This window comes from Macrobrachium rosenbergii, chromosome 48, assembly GCF_040412425.1.
Source record: "Macrobrachium rosenbergii isolate ZJJX-2024 chromosome 48, ASM4041242v1, whole genome shotgun sequence".
Lineage (NCBI taxonomy): Eukaryota > Metazoa > Arthropoda > Malacostraca > Decapoda > Palaemonidae > Macrobrachium > Macrobrachium rosenbergii.
Genome location: NC_089788.1, coordinates 60,453,478 through 60,474,715, shown reverse-complemented (window position 1 = coordinate 60,474,715; position 21,238 = coordinate 60,453,478). Strand labels below are relative to the sequence as shown.

At 40.2% G+C, this 21,238-nt stretch overlaps 1 long non-coding RNA gene across 4 annotated transcripts in view; it reads left to right on the top strand.

Annotated features, from left to right (window-relative positions):
• The window catches only part of LOC136831446 (uncharacterized), a 130,834-nt gene extending 113,666 nt beyond the window's left edge, over positions 1-17,168 (top strand). For 3 of the 4 annotated variants that reach the window (XR_010850878.1, XR_010850877.1, XR_010850879.1), the window contains one exon: positions 14,983-16,281. This is a non-coding gene — a long non-coding RNA (uncharacterized lncRNA). The other variant, XR_010850880.1, reaches the window with a different exon arrangement.
• Positions 17,169-21,238: the final 4,070 nt, after the last annotated feature.

Genomic DNA, 21,238 nt, shown 5'->3' with positions numbered 1-21,238 from the left:
CTTTTCCATACACGACTCCATCTAATGGAGCTCGCTCTGGGGGTAGTAACTCCAGCATTTCATTTAGCTTTCTCTGGTATCTAGCAACGGATTACCTAGAAATAAGTGCTGAATGGACTTTTTCACCGGGTGACACGGTCCCCTCTCCAGAAATAGATTTTTCCTTTGTCAAAATCCCTTTTTTTCATATTGTGTTTGTGACTAAATACTGATTTTTATGATAATTATTTACAGTGTACTTATTATGATTTACAGTGTGTTTGTTAGGCTCATTCCAGGTTGGGCTCCAGACTGAGCATAACAGGTGTGTGATTCCAGTCTCTCTCTCTCTCTCTCTCTCTCTCTCTCTCTCTAAGGGTAATGTAAGATGTGTTTGAAATATTACTGCAAAGTGTTTTTGGATGATAGAGCATATTGTACAATATTCAAAATATTCGCTTGTTAATTTCATTTTAGTTTCTAGTATAAGCAGACTGGAAAATAAAATTAAAATAATAAATATCCTTATATTGTACAATGTGTTCTATCATCCAGAAACACTTTAAAGTAATCTCATGTCAAATACCTCTAACATTATCCTTAAAGAGAGAGAGAGAGCATACACCTGTTATGCTCAGTTTGGGGCCCAACCTGGAATTAGCGTAATAGATACATTACTACATTATAAGTACTGTACACTAAATTACTTTTATCATAAAAATCTGTATGTAGTCACAAACACAATACTGTATGAAAAAATCCAGTAATTAGTGAGTAAACAGTGTTGCTCTAAGAAAAAAAGCAAATTAATGAAAATTGTTTTTACCAATATATAAAGAAAACGGGACGACTTCAATACTATGAGAGAAAACGGCTATGCTTACTGTATGTATACTGGGGTAACTTGATTAGTTGTCAAACGTTATGTAACAGAATTATTTCATTTGTATTAAAGATTGATTTAGTTTGTATTGAACATTTTACAGATATTCTGCTGTGTTTACTATTTACATTAATATTAATATTTAAAAGTTACTGAATTATTGTTACAGTATAAGCATTTTAGGCCTGTATATACATAAGAGTAACAGTTTTAAAAGGGTACTAATCTAAGATAACAGGATGGTTTGGGATGTAATTTTGTTTTGAATTGATACTAAATTGTTTTAGTATGATAATTTAAGGTATATTTTTGCTTGAACTACTAAATTAGGCAGTGAATTTTAAAGTAGACAGTTACAAGCATTTTAGTTTAAGGGGTACAGGCTATTTAGCAGTTATAAGCATTTTTACAGGATTTTTTATTTCCGCAGTGGGTTGTGGAATCTATCTCCGCAAAAAAAGTGGGGGAACAGTGTAGTAGTTTTTCCATGTTTTGAAAGTTACGAACTTTGAGAGAATTTTGCAGAAGCAGCATCTGACATTGGAAGTTCATAAAGTAAACAATGCACACAGCCATCTATTGACAAAAATATGGTACTGTACATACTAAACATTTCCTATCGGGAGAAGAAATATAGATGCCCGTGGGTGGTGGGTTGGGCCACTTCACTCGAGCGTGGGAATACTTAGATGTAGACGACTGGGTAAAGAAGTTCTTTTGGAGGGTAATTGCTTTCTTTTCAGAAATTCACCACCTATTCAACCATCTCTTATCCTTTAAGTCATGCAGAGCAACCTAGAGAAGAGACAGGTCTTGAGTCAGGAAGTCTTTTCTCCACTAGAGAAGGCAGCGTTAGAGGAAGTACCAGGCATTTTACGGGGCTTTTTTACAATGGGCTACTCCTAATCCAAAGGCCACTGGAGGTTGGAGGCCAGTCCTAGACATGTCCAAGCTCAAGCTGTGTCCAACTGTTCCCCTTTTTTCTATGGAGTTAACTTCTGCGGTCTTTAACAGCCATGGGGAAAGGTACATGGATGATTATGGTGCTCATGAAAGGTGCGTATTTTCATGTCCCCATTCACCAACATTCAAGAAAGTTCCTACACTTTGTCTTCGGGGAAAGACATCAATGTTGAACTTTTTGTTTTGGGCCGAGTTCTACACCCCAAGTTTTCATTAGTGTGCTATCCTCTTCATGAACGGCTTCACTTTTTAGGAGTAAAGACACTTCTGTACCTGGAAGACTGGATTATCCTTGCAAAGTACAGGGAGGATTGCCTGAGGCAAAAGAGCTTGTAATGGGCTTAGCAAAAGTCCTAGGCTTACTAATAAATGTCACAAAGTCATCTCTGGAACCTACAGAAAGAGTGACTATCTGTGTATGGTGATTGACTCAGTTCTTTTCAAGGTTTTTCTGACACAAGCTTAGGTAGACCATCTGTTATTAATCAAGAGATTTCTCTGCCGCAGGGAGCATCCCAGCTAATGCTGGTTGTATCTCTAGAGTATGCCTTTTCTGGAGAAGCTAGTTCTGAGTGCTCAACTTTGGTTGATACCTCTTCAGTTGCACTGGAGAGGCATTGGCACAGAGAGAGACTCAGTCAGACAATGAGTGGGAGCTGTAGAGCCAAGAACTGATCCCTCCTCTTCGTTGGTGGATGTCCATAGCTGTGCCTCTTGCAGGGAAGTCCCTAGAGCCCCCTAACCCAGACCTCTCACTGTATTCAGTCACCTACAACGAGTATAGGGTTGTGGTTATCGGGAACCAAGTCATTTCAGGGGTGTGGTCGCCAGTAGAAGCGAGTCTTCACATTAACTGGAAGGAGTTGTTGACTATCCATAAGGGATTTAAGACCTGGATGAGCAGTGTCCAACAAAGTAATTTCTGTCTTCCCGGATGTGTCTTCTCTGGCTTATCTAAGAAGGCAAGGGGGCATGAAGTTGGAAACCTTGATAGCCATCACCAAGGATTTAGCCTCAGGACAGTGGTGAGGAATTTGTTGATATGCCCAATTTGTTCCTGGTTGACTGAATGTTCTGGCAGACAAGTTAAGTCATCCAGGATAGGTACTCTCCCACAATTGATCTTCAACCCTGTAGTTTCCAAGGCAATTTGGAGTGTGTTCAGCCAATCCCTGGTTGATCTCTTCACAATGAAGCTGAATTGTCTAGAGGTTAATGTATCCCCAGTTCCAGACCCTTAAGCCTGGGCAGTAGACTTTATGCTTTAAGATTGAATGAACCTATTCATGTATGCCTTCCCTATGTTTCCGCTGTTGAATGGATGGGGTACTCAGGAGTTCAGGGCTACTGGGAACACCAGCATGATTCTAATCGTGCCTTGGTGGCCAAAGAGACGTTGGTTCCCAGTCCTTGTGGGAATGTTAGTAGAAGTTCCCAGACAGTTACCTCCATAGACAAATCTGCTTTGTCAGTTGGGGACAGGGAAGCTTCATGGTAACATGGAAATGCTTTGTCTAACTGCATGGAAACTGTTGACAAGCTCCTCAGCTCTTAGAGACTTTTCTAAGTTGCACAGGAACAATTTCCCAATGGCAAAGGGAATGCCCACTAAGTTCTTTTTCACTACAGTGGGAGTTTTATAGGTCATGGTGCAAGTCCAGGAGTATTGCCTGTCTTTGCACCAACATTAACAATAGAATCAAGTTGCTGTGCTCCTTGAGAATTGCCAAAGGTTTGTCTGTTCCCGCCAGGAAGGTTATAGATCCATGCTGGCTTATGTATTAAGGCATTCTGGTTTGGGTATTTCAAAAGAGATTGGCTCAGGCAAAGTTATTCACTCATTTCAGCTGGAATGCTGAAGATTCTGCTGAAGCCACTTTTATGGAACCAAGCCATCAGCTTAAGACACCTTATAGGCCCTCCTTTCGAACCCTGGAGAGAGGCTTCTCTCAAGGATCTTTCTTAGACACTTTATGGTGGCCTTGGCTTCAGCAAAAAGAGTAAGTGAATTACAGGCAATATCATTGTTAGTAGGGGTTCACCTACTGGAACAGAACTATATTTTTTTGGCATCCTTGGGTGCTAAGAATGGTGTCAAGGCCAAAGCTCTTCCAAGAGTTTTTCTCTATCCCCTCTCTAGAAAAACTTATCTCCAGAGGAAGAAGAGCTACTTTTATGCCCTATTAGGAATTTAAGGATTTATACACTCCATCTTAACCATTAAGGAAGCAGTGTAGGAATCTATATGTACTGTCAAGATTCCTGAGTTTATATCTGCGAATGCCATGGCTTTCTTTATTGAACCTTAATCCTGGAATCACACCATGCATTGTCTCCAGAGGATTGCCTCCTTTTTGAAGGTGAAACTACACTACGTCAGAGCAGCAGCTACATCTATTAGTTTTCATCTGCACCTCTCTCTAGACCATCAGATTTTGGTGGCACAGTGGAGGTGTAACTGTGATCACTTCTTACTACTGGAAGGCCGTCTAGATCCAGTAGGAAGATTGTCATACACTAGCACCTACAGTTTCAGCAGGGGAGATTTCTCCTAGTCTTCCCCTTTTGAGTTATGAACAGTTATAGGTACTGGCTATCGACTCCCATAATGGGTAAGTGGGGAACCGTGTATTTTGGAGTTCGTACAAGGTAATATCTTACTCTACTTTTGTTTTGGTTTTGGTATTATGCTTAGTTGTGTTGGCTTTGTTTCGATGAGTTACGCAAACAGAGTTCATTAGTTTTGGGTGTGAGGTGCCACAGCAACTCAGTTGGGTAGGTGGTAACTTTTTAGGGATCATGTTTAGTTGTGCTTTTAGCTCCCATCAGCTCTGCAGGTTGAGGCACAGAGGCCTAACTTGCCATTCTGCATTGCACAATCTCAACCAATGGCTATATTCAGGGTCCACGTTCCACCTTTTGGGATTGAATTCATCAAGTAAGCAGCGATAAAGATATTTTTAATATCCGATAATTTGGTTATAGGGAAATTTCTTACCCTTCTCCAGCACTCTCAATGTTGGAATCAGCAAGATGGAAGATAAATTTCAATTCAAAAATTGTTTATATGATAAATTTTTTTTTTTTTTTTTTTTTGGTACTAACCCTCCATAACTGAGATCCCTCCCTCCTTCCCTCTTAAGAAATTAAGAGAAGAATGACAACCATACCAGTCACTGTCTTAACCTCCCACCCACCAAAGAGGCGGAGGGAACTGTCAGGAGCATTTTTAACAATTGTTTTAATTTTTAACAATTGTTTTAATTTCAACACTTGTTGAACCCGTGACAAGTAGTCGCAGATAAAGCAAATGATAGGGATAAGTACCAAAAAAAAATTTTTTTTTTTTTTTTTTTTTATCATAAAAATCATTATTTTAGGCCAGCCTGTAAGGTTTAACAGGAGATAGGTGCAGTATTTATGCTGTGGTGGTAGGAGGCCAAGCACTTGTATCTCCAAGAATGCATAAGTCAGTGCATACAGAGTTGATTCCTGAGCTTTTGCTGTTTTTAAAAAATAAAGCCTCATGGCATGTCAGAACAGCTCATGGGAGGTGTACCTCTTTTTAACTCTCAGTATATTTGTGAAACATTCAAATATGAGATGTGTAAAGCCATATGTCCTATTACTGCAGCAGGGATGCTTTCTCTTGAACCAAATGTGAGAGTAACCTTGCTCTCACTCTTAACGTTAGTTGTTAGGAAATCCCAGTACAGTATTGAATTTTGGGAGCAAGAAGGTACTCACTGGTGTACAGGAGTGTTTAAAAATTTTCCCTGTAAGGATCCCTTCGAGGGCCTTACACACGCTGTGGTTCCAACGTCAGGCAAGAGTACATATTTACCAGTAAGGATCACACAACAGCCAAGAATGTTTAGAAGCTTTTTACCCTCATTAAAAAGCTTGTAGTTCGTTTGGCCAAACAGTTGTTTCTCTGGCTGCACTAACCCACCATCTTCATTCAGTGTGGTACTGTAGTCAGTTAACTTTCATTTCACAGTAGGTAAGATTCATTGCAAATAATGAACATTTTATTAATAAAATTACAATATTATTTGGATACTTTTCTACTGTTAAAGTGGAAACCCATGGAGAATTCTGACAAGAACATAAAATTCGAATGTCACCTGGTTGGAAACAAGTGGTTACACAGTCGTAGTGGGTTAGCCAAGCATTTAGTTTATTTTGAATGCCGATTGTACCTAATGGCATGATGATAAATTATCTTTGCATGTAGAAAAGTAGTCTCTCCAAAAAGCTAGTTTTATAAAAAAAAATTTCAGGTTTTTTACATACTGTACATAATCTAGTCGTCGTGTCAATAGGTTTTATATAAATTTTGTCATTCTCAACAAATATTGGCTTCAGTGACCTTAGTTGTAATGATGCCAGAGAACATTAAATCAGTTAATCAAGTCCAATATAGCCATACAGGTAACAAATCTTTGAAGATGCAGAACATTTGTTCTGCATCTTCAAAGATTTATGTCTTCACTTACCTTAGTAGACTCATTCTCTTCATTATTGCCTTTTCTTCCATAGTAGACTCCTATTTCTCTTCATTACTGGATTTTCTTACTTGTGTCTGGAATGAAATTTGTTTGATCTATTCTTATGTTGCAATGCTGAGCATTTAGTATGGAACCTTTAGTTATTTTTTATACCTGGCATTGCATTAACCCTTACACCGAGATTATTGTGAATTTAAATTTCTTATCAGATGCAAGATCTAAAGTATCAACTATGGCTGTTGCTTCAGCAGTGAAAATGGATGAGGAGTCTGATAACTTTTATAAATGATTCCTCCTCACACACCACTGCTATCCTACTCTATCTTCTGATTTTGATCCATCAGTATAGATTTTCCTGTCATTTATATGCCTCTCATCATGCTCCAAAAACTTGTTTCTCACTTCTTCCGGACGATCTTTGTCTCTTTAATGGAAACATTTATTGCTGGAATAAACCATGGAGGGATAGCAGGATGTTTCACTTGTAGGATCTTTTGCATTTTTATACTTTCATCCTTCAGTTCACCCAGGTGTCTGATTTGAAATGGTATTGAAAATCTAGATCCAAAAAGACTAGAGTCACACTGTTTTAAGATCTCAAAAGAACGATTCTCCTTCAACCTTTTCAGCCGCATGGTGTGTCTCAGACCTAGCTCATGCCTCCTCAAGTCCAGTGGTAGCTGATAGGAGTCTACATAAATACTTTCAATGGGTTGAGTTCTAAAAGCTCAAGTGCAGATCCTTTAGCCCCATATGCACAGCGTCCAATTCCTTAAGTTTAGTCTCTGAAGCAGATGAGTATACTTGGCAGCCATAGTCTAACTTAGATAAACATAATGCATTATAAAGCCGTAACGATGATTTCTTCTTAGCACCCCGATTGAAATTGGATACTACTTTTAAAATATTTAGTGATCTCTTCACTTTCACTTTTAACTAGTCAATACAGTTATTCCAAGTGAGCTTTTCATCAAAGACCATTCCTAAAAATTTTACTTCAGTAGAGTAAGGTAAAATAATTCCATTTAAGGTAAGAGTTGGAATGGTTTCCTTAGTTCGACGTCTGCAGAACCGAACAGCGACAGATTTAGATTCAGAAAATCGAAACCCTATGGACACATATCCAAATGTGGCACCTTATTAGTTAAGAAATCACCTCATGTAGCATCGTTTACTTTACTATAAGCCAATTCATTCCCTTCTAGACCAGTGTGCCCAGTAATCCAACAAAAATTACATTTTTATGATAAAATGATGTTTCATTATACTTACCAAAACACTGTAAAAGCTTTTATCTCTTTAAAATCGACACGTCCGAGATATAAATTTTCAAACTTTGTTTGGAACGCTGATACAACTGGCGGGAGACCCAACCCCACCGGATGCCGGTGGGGGTATCGTGGCAGGAGACATACCCATAAACCCAGGTCAGTTTCATTCTCGGTATACACAATTAGTGAAAACCTGAGATAACGTCTCCCCCTGCGGGGAGGAGGAGGCCTTTACGTTACAGTGTTTTGGTAAGTATAATGAAACATCATTTTATCATAAAAATGTCATTTTCATTACAATGACTACCAAAACACTGTAAAAGCTGATTCCACATTTAAGGTGGAAGGGCAAGGGATGAGATACCAGTTATTGAAAGGTTCCACACACACACAAAAAAAAAAGAAAAGGAACAAACTCTAACCATGGGTATCTTAAGGATCCATACCAACAAAAGGGCAGGAGTCACCTTACCTGGTAGATGGGCTTTTGCAGGAGGTACTGCTGCTGGTTGAAGCTCCATTACCTGCAGAGGCCTTGGGCGTAAGCACTGCTAGCCACTCTGCTCCATAACAACCCAAGCAGTCAGGAAGTACACCGCTGACTGAGACAAGGGGTGACTTCCTTTGCTCTTGCCCTGAGCAATTGGAAAGCAACCAGACTGAAAAAACGGGTCTCACCGCCTAACCTAAAAATAGTTAAATACATCCCCCTTCCTTATACCCTCGGCAGCTCAACTAGAATGGAGGGTACTCCAGGTGAACTGAGCACCCCCGGCTTCCCATTAACTCAGCAACCATAAAACCACAGGGGGAAGGAAAGATAAGGAACCTACCCCCCTAGTGTGTTCCCCCTAAAACCAAGCCTGCTACATCCTGATACGCAACTTCAACCTCCCTAAGGTAGTGAGACGCAAACACCGACTTCGACCTCCAGAAGGTGCTCTGTGTGATCTGCGAAAATGACTTATTATGACGAAAGGCCACTGAAGTTGTTATTGAGCGCACTTCGTGAATGTGAGACTTGACTAGGCGTGCGTCCTCTTCGTTGATGTGCCTGTGCGCCTCTTAAGATGAGTTCCTTGACGAAGAAAGCCAGGGCATTCTTGGATAAAGGTCTGGTTGGATCTTTCACTGAACACCACAGGTTAGAGGAACGTCCTCTGATGCTGGCCGTTCTGGCCAAGTAAGTTTTGATAGCTCTAACGGGGCACAAAGAAGCCTCCAATTCTTGAGGGCCAGCTACTTCGGAGAGGTTCTGAATGTTAAAGGACCGAGGCCACGGGTTGGAAGGAGACTCGTTCTTGGCTAGAAAATTCAGGGTGAACGAGCAAACAGCATTACCTTGTGAAAAACCCACTTCCTTGTCAATGGCTTGTATTTCACTAACCCTCTTTGCCGTTGCTAAAGTAACCAGAAAAAGGGATTTCTTAGTGAGGTCTCTAAGAGAAAGACCTTCTAAAGGTTCGTACCTTGGAGACATTAACCACCTCAAAACTACATCTAAATTCCAGGCAAGGGCAGGTTTTGGGGCCTTAGCTGTGTCTAAGGACTTGAGGTCTGACAAGTCTCGGTTATTTGATAGGTCTAACCCCCTATGGTAGAAGACGGAGGACAGCATAGCTCTGTAGCCCTTGATGGTTGATGGCATCAATTTTCTTGAATCCCTCAAGTAAATGAAAAAATCGGCAAGTTGAGTTATAGACGTCGAAGAAGAGGAGATACTATTTTTCCTACACCAGTTCCTGAAGACTGTCCACTTGGATTGGTATAATTTGCTCGAGGAGTCCCTTCTGCACCTCGCAATAGCCTCTGCAGCCTTTCTTGAAAAACCTCGCGCTCTGATGAGCTTCCTGACAGTCTGAAGCCTGTCAGAGCGAGAGTGGACAATCCCTGGTGGAACTTCATTAGGTGGGGTTGTCTGAGAAGCGACTTCTTTTGAGGGAGAAGCCTCAGGAAGTCTATCAGGAGATCTAGCAGGTCCAGGAACACTCCTTCCTTGGCCAGAACGGGGCAACGAGGATCAGCTCGACCTGCTGATGGAATTTCACTTTGTTTATCACCTGCCTGATGAGCCCGAAAGGAGGGAAGGCATAGGCAAACAGGTTCGTCCAGTCTAGGAGCATGGCGTCCACTAAGTGAGTCAGTGGGTCTGGAACTGGTGAGCAGAACACTGGGAGACGATGGTTCTTGGAGGTAGCGAAGAGATCTATTATGGGAGTGCCCCACAGACTCCACAGATCTAGGCACACTTGTGGGTGCAGGGTCCACTCCGTAGGGAGAGTCTGGTTCCGACGGCTGAGTTGGTCCGCCAGGACGTTCAGTTTTCCCTGCACAAACCGAGGGAACAGGGCCACCCTGTTGTTGTCCGCCCACAGAAGAAGGTCCCTCGCAGCTTTGAACAGGGCGAAGGAATGGGTATCTCCCTGTTTCCAGATGTAGGCTAGAGCCGTCGAGTTGTCGGCGTGAACAGCTACTGCTTGGCCTGAGATGTGGGTCGAAAATTCCTGGAGAGCGAGGTGAATGGCCAACAGTTCCTTGACATTGATGTGGAGCTTCTTCTGTTCGTCCGACCAAACTCCTGACGTCCTGAGGTTGGCTAGATGTGCTCCCCACCCAACATTGGACGCGTCTGAGAACATCTGCAGGGATGGTTGTCTTGGGAGGAGATCCAGACCCTCCGAAAGCCTTTCCGGCGACCTCCACCAGAAAAGATGCCCCTTGACGTCGTGGGGAATGTTGAAGACCGTGGAGTCCGTTTGGGTCCTTCTGTCCTCCCAGAGAGCCATCCACTGACGGGCGGAGCAACTGTCCAGGAGAAGAAACTTCTCCACCGTCTGAAGGCAGGAGGAGACCCTTTTGGGAGACAGAAAAGCCCGAAAAGCTAGACTGTCCAAAGTCATCCCCAAATAAAGAATCCTCTGTGAAGGAACTAAGCTCGACTTTTCCGTGTTTATCAGAATCCCTAAGTCCCGAGCTAACCTTAGGGTTCTGTGAAGGTCCTCCATGCAGTGGTCCCTTGATGATGAACGGAGTAGCCAGTCGTCTAGGTACAAGGAGATCCGAACTCCCTCCAGGTGGAGCCAATGACCTATCGGGGCGAGAATCCTGGTGAACACTTGCGGGGCTGTCGACAGGCCGAAGCAGATGGCCCGGAACTGGTAAACTCTGTCCTTGAAAACAAAGCGAAGATACCTCCTGGAGTCCTGATGTACTGGAATGTGGAAGTAGGCGTCTTCCATGTCGAGGGTCACCATCCAATCCCCCCGAGTTAGTGCCTGAAGAACTGAGCGGTTCGTTTCCATGGAGAACTTGGTTTTCACTAAGTACATATTGAGAGCACTTACGTTGAGAACTGGCCTCCAACCCCCTGATGACTTGGGGACTACAAACAGGCGGTTGTAGAAACCTGGGGTTGACACGTCCTGCACTACCGATGACCGCTTTCCCTAAGAGAGACCGGACTTCTGTCTCTAGGGATGAAAAACTTGACTGAGCCTCTTGAGTATGCTGTCAAGGAAATGGGAGAATTGGAGAGAGGAGGAGGTTGGGCAAACGGCAGACGGTAGCCTAGCTGGAGCACTTGCACCACCCACTGATCTGCACCTCTGTCTCTCCATTCCTCCCAAAAGAGGCTGAGTCTGGCCCCACCGGCGCATGGAGGACAGGGATCCTACTTACTGGTATGACGACCTTGTGGCTTTGAGGAGAACTTGTGACCCCTGGAGTTGTAGCGGGACCTTGAGTAAGGTTTGGACCTGGAGTTACGAAACGGATGCCTGTTAAGAGGAGATACCGTCTTGGTCAAAGGAGCGGGAGCAGGCCTCGGTCTGGTGGAAGACATAGACAGGATGTGTGACGACGCCCTCTTATCCATGGCTGACAGGACGTCTTTCACTACTGCTTCTGGGAAGAGGCCCTCCTTGTCAAAGGGTGCGAACATCAAAGCCGTTCTCTGCGAAGAAGTCACAGCCTTTAGACAAGAACGAGCACCAAGTTTCCCTCTTCTTCAGAGTGGCCATGGCGAAGAGGAGAAATTTCGCCTGCCGCATCATGGATAGCGATATCGGTGCAGGAAAGGAACCCCGTGATTTTTTCCAAGACGTCTTCTGCGAGATTAGCCTGCTCCACCTGTTTGAAAACAGCTCCCATTGACCAATCGATAAAGCTGACAATCTCTAGGAGCTTGAAGAGGTTCCTGGAAAAATGTTCTACATCTAGGGCAGAAAAGAAGGTCTTGGCTGCCTCGAATGAAATGCGTCTTGAGGGGTCCACAAGGGAGCCGAAGTCCCCCTGTGCTGAAATTGCAGATCCCAGTGAAGGAGAAGCTCCTGTGCTGTAATAATTTTGCCTCCTTTTCGACAGCTTTGAAGGAGGGTACGCAAACGACAACTTACCCGAGGACCTCTTAGCTTCCAACCACGCCTCTACCTCTTTTAATGCTTTCTTGGAGGCGGTGGAGAGTACCAACTTGGGAAGTGAAGTGGCAGGACCTTGTTTTCCCAGACGCAACGTAGAAGTCGGAGAAGAGGGGGCTGTCGGCTGGAAATGTTGCGGGTATGACTGCAGCAGAAAGCTGAGTAGAGAAGCATTATGTGAAGAAGGCCCCGATTCACCTGGGCCTTCCTCTTCACCAGAAAGAATCGGTTCCGTGCCCAGACCGTCCAGGAGTTGAGGAGGGACGACTTCTCTATCCTCGGGAATACCAAGGACTTTGCGGACTACCTTTTCTAGCTTCCCTTCCAACAGAATAGACTCCTGGGAGGGCGAGGATGTAACCAAAGGCGCAGACACTTCATGTGCAGGAGGAGGAGTAAGAGGGCCGGGCACTTGCGGCGGAACTTCCTGGAGAGGGCTAGGCCTCTTGACTGCACTAGGGGACCTGGGAGGAAGCGTCTGAAATGTATCTTCTTGATCGGATCCCCACGCTGAGCAACCAGGTATAGGGCTGGTTGTCCTTTTCTTGAAGAGTTTAGTAACCCTAGGGCCGGAATTATCCGAAGAATGCCTCTTTAAGGGCCGAGAGGTCTGATCCCATTTGCGATGACGAGGAGGGGGGGATCCGAAGAACTGGAATATGAAGAGACTGAAGATGAACTGCTGCTACTCTCACCTGAAGAGCTTAACCTTAGGTAGTGCCGCTCGACTGCGACCGCCTTGATGAAGTTTCTGGGGACACCATCCTGCGATGTCGGCGATGGCAAGAAGATCGGCGGCGTCGATGGATCACTTTCACGTCTCCCTGAAGCTTTTCCACGCTTGAAGGCGAGTCAAGATTACTACTTCCGCCACCAGGACTAAGGCTTTCCTGTGCCTTAGAGGACGAGCCTGCTCGTGGGCAATAATTTCTGACCTTTTCGCCAGCGCCGGACTGTCTTCTAGCCTCAGAAGGCGAGCGGGACAGTTGCCTTTGCTCAAAAGATTCAGAAAAACGAGCAGACTCGCCTGAAACGCGATCGCGAACAACCACATTGTTATCACCAACACCAACACTGACGTCATCACCGACGCTAACGTCCGGACTACGGTGCGAACGCACTAAACTTAAGACCGACTCCATGAAACCGTTCATTTGCGCTTCCATTTGATTTCTGAAAAGAACGAATTCTGATTTATCAGCCTCGAGGCTGGGCTTGGCTTTAGGGAAAACATACTGGGAAGCTGGTGAAGAAGAGGGGGGAATATGAGAGGGGGAAAGAGCAGCGGTAGAGGAGGGGGTAGGAGAGGAGGAAGGAACAGCCGGTAGAGGAGGTGACGCCAATGCCACCACCGAAGAAGATGATAGCCTAGCTTCCTTACGCTTAAAGGCTTCCCTATGCCTATCCCTAACCAGCTTTATCTGATGGGAACTGTATGTTTGCCAAAACTCCTGACTCCATTCCATACATTCACTGCATATGTTCTCCTGGGAACACTCTTGACCCCTACATGCTGTACACAAAGAATGGCGATCGTATTTAAGTTTAACTAGTTTGGCGGAGCACAAATTCCCTGCGCAAACTCTGGATCCCGAGAAGCTTGAATCCGACATAGCTACGAAATCCCAGAGCTAGGCTAGCTAGATAATAAACAGGCAATTGAGTACTTCACCAAGGAGAGACGCCACAACCAAGTGCAAGCAGACAAAGGAACCCAAACAGTTTGAGGCAGACGGACGCGCGAGATGCGTTCCCAATACGCCCGAGAATGAAACTGACCTGGGTTTATGGGTATGTCTCCTGCCACGATACCCCCACCGGCATCCGGTGGGGTTGGGTCTCCTGCCAATTGTATCAGCGTTCCAAACAAAGTTTGAAAATTTATATCTCGGACGTGTCGATTTTAAAGAGATAAAAGCTTTTACAGTGTTTTGGTAAGTCATTGTAATGAAACTACTGATTTGTGGGAAACAAAGAGAAAAAAAAAAGCCATTCATGAACCTTTTGAATTAAGGGATTGGTATAGATTACCACATTTTTTCACCAGTACTGTAGTGATATGTAGACAAAAGATTTCAAAATGGAGTACTCTACTATGTTGTATGGCAGGTACAATATACTCCATGGTAAACTTATCAAGATCGGATTGTGAAGACTGTTGGTATAAAACTTGAATGATGTGCTATTCGAGATAAAAGTAAAAGGTTTGGGGAAAATATTGGTAGTTCCCTTGATCTTATGCAATTAGTACTAAGGACTGTATTTATATTTCAGAGTTATCATTTTTAACTTATATATAGAAAAAGTTGGTATTGTGAGGTTCTACAACGCTAGTTTTATTTTCTTTGCCATTCCTTCAGTAATTATGGGTAATTTGTGGTGTATTATGTAAATTATTTGGTTTTGATGAGTACTTTGAGAAATTCAGTGAGAGCAGTAAATGGCTCATCTGAAAATAATTTAGCTAACTAGGGAAGTACTTGGGTAATTTATGACAAATTAGAGATAGGTGGACATTGTTGGTGCTGAAAAATCTTACCAGACTACTGTATATGAAAATTTTGAAATTGACATAATCTTATGAATGTTATAGCCAGGCCCAAGCAGCAATATTAATGATATTTAAATAAGAAATTGCTTACTGTGATTTGCTAATTGAAACTTCCATAATGAAGCCAGTCACTTAATTATTTTTTACTTTGCAATCCAATTTTCAGTTACTGTAGCTGTGACCAAATGAAATTTTATTTCATGAAGATGCCCTTGATTTAAGGACAGGGATTAAAGGCGTTCATTACAGGCCTAAAAAGACCCCGCCCTTTTTGTGCCGCTATTAGTAAAAGGGGCCTAAGTATAGGGTACTTGGGGCCTGGTTATAACAAATTATCTTTCATCTTAAAGCCTTGTAAGCCAAAATATCTCATGGCATGATGTAATTGACTTTTTCCTTATCTCTTCAGGAAAGGTTCTACAATTTACAACGAAAAAGGAAGTGGTATAGGCTCCAATCCCGCCTTGGAATTCCCAAGTATCTGTGAAAGAACAAGAAGAGGGGAATGCAGTTTTATTTACTAAATTTGTACAATGTTAAATGTCATTGATGATAGCTATGTAGATAACTAGGTTAGGGTTAAATTTATGGATTTGTTCAATCATTTTACCATGAAGACAAGTGCCTGCTGACCCAAAATTTATTAAGGTTTAGCTTTGTTTTTGCAATTTTTATATCAGAACTGCAGAGGGGTGTTATATTAGGTACAGTAGTTCACTATGATTCAGGATATATAGCTTATCATCTCAGCCAACTGCTTGTTCAGAATTTCATGGTACTGTATATACTTTCCACACTCATTTAATATTAGCCATATGGTAGTGCAGAATTATTGAAGGTAGGTTTTTATACCTAAAATGCGTATCATTTAGTATTATAAATATTTATATATATCTTGTGTGCGCTTAATATCAGCTAACATAATCTCAGTTTGCTTCAAGTTACTGTACATGGTTTTCTTTTTAAGATTTAGTATCACTTTAATGTCAGTTAGTTCAGTGTGTTTCAGGATGCATAGTTTATTTCCCACTTGAAGTTCTCTATCAGCAAGAAAGTAGCTCAGTGGTTTGGAATGTAAATTAACTTGATTCTATCAGTTAAACAGTAGTTATGTGGTACCCTGGTATACTTCGGGATAAATAGTCATTTCTATGAAAAATCCATAAGTTTAATATGTGAGGTTTATATATCTTAAGGATATGTGGTTTATTTCTGAACTGTTTAAAATTGGCTATCTTGTAACTCAAAATACTTTTGAGATGAAAAAGAATTTTTTCATTTTCTTTTGGGTTTAACATCAGTGATAAAGTACAGTAGTTTAGCATGTTAAAAGATACATTTCTTTATTTTTACAAGAACCTAGTTTTGGTTTGGTATCAGTTTCAAGTAGCTCAGTGTTTTGGATATGTTGGTAGTTTGATTTTCTTGTTCAGGATTAGCTATCTGGCCTGCTCCAAGATACATGCCTTTTTTATACATATCCATAACACCCTAATATCTATCAAAACTTCAATTTGTTTCAGGATACATACGTTTTTTGCTTGAATGTCTTGTAAGTTTAATACAGATATATTTCATGATATCAAGTAACTTAGTACATTTAGTTTAATATCATCTACAAGGTAGTTCAGGTTAAAGTTAAACATTTATTACTGATGTTGTGAGGTTCAAGAAATGTCAGACGTGAAAGACTGATTCTTTATTATTCTCGACAGGTATTTATAATACGGAAAGGTAGCGGGCGACCTGAGGCCCCCCCCCGCTGCATCCATACAGAAATTGTGTTTGTTAACAGGCATAAGAAGACATATATAATGCATTACAGAACATGTAAAAGGCAGATATATACTGTATATATTGGCGGAAAGGCTGTACAATGATGCATACAGTGAGATACATAAGGAATCTGAAATAATAAAAAGTAACATATATGACGTGATCAATGTACATATGAGGAGTGAAATTCAAGAATGGAGAGGCAATTTGACACCCTTACAACGTAGTATCAGCAATTAGCTAGCCATGCAATTCTGATTACAGTATTTTCAGTTTTTTGAAAAGTTCAAATATGATCAATAGCAGAAGGTTCCTCAGTTAGAAAGCAGGTAACTCCTCCACAGGCTGCTCAGTTTTTTTTACCAGCCTTCAAAGATAAATATAAAAAACTAAATTTCTCAAATGATCTCGACTGTAAAAAATATGTAAATTTCTCAAATGATCTCACCTGTACTGCATTATATACACCCTTTTGTATATTGTTGTTAAAAAATTTTATTAATAAACTAAACTGTATGTGGCTCTTCTGTAGAATTACCAGAAATGAAAAAAGTTTACTGATTTGGTGGAATATCTTTGTCATGGTCAGCTGAGTTAAGAATAATTTATAGAATACAGCCTGTGAGGTATCAACCCTCATAGAAAAGATATTCTCTGCTGAAAAACAAATGTTTTATTTTTCTCAGGAAGGTAAAGATTTGTTAAACTAGCTTCCATCATAGTAAAGACTTTTGATTTAATTTTCTCATGTACTGTACTTTATCCATAGTTTCAGTTAATTTATATCCAAATTCCTCTAGAATTAAATTTCTAATGGCTTCTAGGTCTTTTGTCATTGTAATATTGTGTAAGGACTGGTGCATTTACTGTAATACTTCAGTTATGTATTAGCTTTGTTTAATACAGGAGGAATATCGCAAACTGAAGTTTTACATGTCTATTGTAGGATGAGATGTTTGAAAATTTAGTTTATTAGTTTTTATCTCGGTTATGAGAAGTGTTTGTCTTTTATTACATGGATAGTTAATACTTTCTTCCAAATTGTTGTGAGAATTAGCCAATAACTTCTCACTAGAGAACTAAATATTTTCTAGACATTATAAGAGAGAACTTAATTTCTAGGTGGACTTCTTAGTATTGGGAGTTGTTACTAAATTGACAAGTTTTCAGCCCTAATAATTGTGGCGAAAAAATTGTGTGGACAAAGTGGACTGTATGTTGTTACTTGGTCAAAAAACCATGCTCCTGTTGCGGTTTCTAAATTACGGGGGCGGTTTCTAAATTACGGGGAGAGATCTCTCGACCCAATTCATTGCTAATGAAGATAACACGTTAATATCATTAATGATCCCTATAGACATGAACTCATATCATAAGTTGCTGTGAGATACGTTGAGAGGTACACGGGTTGATTATCAGACCTTAGAGGACCGCTATATGTTACCTCATTTCTATAAGTTACAGTACTTGCGTAACCTTAAAGTATGAACACAATACAAGTTTATCAGATCAAATTATATTCGCCATTCCTAAAAACTGAAGCACAGGAAAATGAAATAAAATGGAGGGATATAGAACTGCATTTGTTGAATTTAAAGTTAAAATGAATTTAGTAACTAAAGGTTAAACATATCAAAGAGTAATTACATTAGACAAATAAAATTAATTACTCAAAAGGGAATTTTAACTCAATGGCACTCAAATGAACCACGTTACAACAAAGTTCAAAGAATAAGGGCAATCACCCTTTCTAAGTCCACACATACATCACTACACGACGCTAGATATCGGGTCTACTCAAAAGTCGAGCCAAGAAGCTGTCCATTCTGTGCTGCATTTGGTTTATTGGGGAAAGACAAGTTATACAATAACCACGAATACAGAACACTTACAAAGTTTACACAAAGATAATTCTCACGTTCGTTGTTACAAATAAATTCCAAATACAGTATAATATTGCGCAATTTCGACATACAGTTATACTTCGAACTTACAAGAGGTTAGGTTCCAGAACCCCTCGTGCAGGGTGAATTTTCGCGTAAGTTTAGCATGGGGTCTAAAAACGCTAATAAATGCTTATTTCTAAAGTTCAAACACTAAATATGACCCTAATCATGCTCCCAAATTATTAAGTTAACTTTTAAATGGAATTAAAGTTACTGTAATTTCAATTAAAAGTCAGCTTAATACATTACCCTTAAAAAATAGAAATAAATGGTTTACATAAAAATTGAGAGTTGAAAGAGAATTTCTCTCTCTTCCCTTCCAACCAATCTATTTTTAGAATCGTCTCAACCTCTTTTCAACAACTTTATTCTGCGTCTCTCTCTCATTGTTCTGAAATGCTTTTTCATGAACAAACGTTTTATATTTTGACTAATACAACTCTTACTTAATATGTCTCTGTGTTTTAGAACATATCTGCAACACTAGCGCATTTACACTTCGTAGATGATACAGGTCAAATTAGATCAATTTAAACTATCTACTGTACAGGTAAAGACGTACAGAAAATTAATAAGTTGTAAAAATGTGTGGGCGCTAACTATGAACACGAACGGTAAAGAATCGCCTGGTTCAAGGGTGGTCCTTACTTAAGAGAGTGAAATTATTTATCAATTATTATCGAGACTGAGAGAATAACACACGAGAGAGAGAGAGAGAGATTGTCCTTACTTGAAATGTCAAGATATATTATTTATGAATTACAGTATTATGGAGAGAGAGTGAGTTAGCTTAATACATTACCTTTAAAAAAAGAAATAAATGGTTGACTTAAGAATATATTGTGTGACTCTCCCCCCCATTCCACCAATCTATTTTTAGAAGTCTTCTCAACCCCGTTTTTACAAACTTTTTTATTCTGTCACTTTCTCTTTGTTCTGAAATGCTCTATGTCTCTATGTTTTAGAACTGCACATTTACAGTTTGTAAACAGTACAGGTAAAATTAGATCAATTCAAAATTATCTACTAACATGATACCCAAATTTACCCAAGAAATAAATCTGATCACACCATGGACACTAAAAAGGGCCAAAATATGCACATATTTATCATATCTTTCAAAGAAATATATGTTCAACACAGAAATGTACCATCAACATGCCATGGAACACATAAGACGGAAGGGTAATCCCTTCATAATCTACACAGATGGATCCAAAAATGAAGCTGGAGTGGGCTCATCAGCCTATTCAAGTGATAAAACTATCCAAATGGGCCTTCCTCTAATATCATCAGTATTTACAGCTGAATTAACAGCCATACAATTGGCTCTTCAAGATTATAACAAAAAAAGGAATTCCTTCAACACTCATACTGAGCGACTCAAGAAGTGCAATTGAAGCAATAGGATAATTTAAATCAAATAATCACCTTGTCCAAAATATCCAACGGGAAATACGTCAGTTAATTACAAACGGCCTTCAAATTCAAATTTGTTGGATCCCAGCCCATGTAGGCATTGAGGGTAATGAGAAAGCAGAAAAAGCTGCTAAATTGGCTTGTACGATCCCCCCAACTACTACGAAAGCCCCCATATCAGACTGGCTAGCATCAGTTAAACCCTTAATTTATAGGGATTGGCAAAATGATTGGACAAATATACCCCCTCAAAACAAATTAAGAACAAAGTTAAAAAGTGGCATTCTTCTACCCAAAAGCAAAGAATTAATGAGATTTTAACAAGACTCAGAATAGGACACTCCAGACTCACACATGGTCATCTGATGTCAACTCCGCACACAAACCCAATAACTTGTGAAAGATGTAACATCCCAGTAACAATCAAACATATCTTGATTGACTGTCCCAGATGGCATCATGAAAGAAATGCTTATTTACAAAATAAATCAATAAAGGATATTCTAGCAGAAGGTAATAACTTTTCAATTAATAATAGCATTCTCTTCTTAAAATTAAATTGATAAGTAAAATATAATCTTCCCCCTTTTTTCCCTGCATTTTTTTTTTCTCTTTCCCTCTTGATATTTTTTTTAATTCCCCCCTCTTCTTTCTTTCCTTTTCTTTTTTTCTTTTTTTATTATTTATTTATTTATTTAACTAAATTTTTTATGTACTCTTTCCCCCCCCTTTTTTTCCCAACCCGAGAAGAACCCTAAAAGAGTTCAGAGGTCTGGTTAAACAAATCATTTATAACTAACTAACTAACTATAGTTTTAATATTATTATTATTATTTAATTTTATTAATCTTATATTTGAAAATAAGTACATATTATTACTTAAAAAGTTTAATTATCATACAAATAAAACACCTGTTTACATGTACCATAAAAATTCATCTCACTAAAAGAGAGAGAGAGAGAAATTACTTTTAATATTTAATGTTATTTAATTTACACAAAAGCTTGAAAACTTATTACATAAAAAAAATTAAACACTTTTGCAGGGTTTCTCAGTGTTCGAAAATGTTCGTGTATCTGAAAAACTCATGTATGACCATTAGTTAGGTTCCAATAAAAAAATTCGTGTCTCTGTGAATTCGTGCAACTCGAATCGCACAAGTACGAGGTATTACTATATTGGTTAAATGTAGTGAATTAATTGGTGGTGTGTGACAATACAATTTTGGGTGACACCACGCCCATACAGTGCACGCACATACACGGCCATAGAGGGGTGAACAACTACCCTTCCTTCCCCCTCCCAAACTCTTGACCTCGGTTAATGGCTTCTCTGGCGAGGGGTACAAACAAGATCTAATAACACCAACTATTACTACACAGTGCAATGCATTCACTAAGAGTTATATACAGTATATAAAAATGAATTATCATAACTGAAACAGTACTCTAGACTTCATGCTAGAATCACAACAAAAATCAGGCACAATAATGTACGAGTGTCATGCTCGAATTAGATGTGGT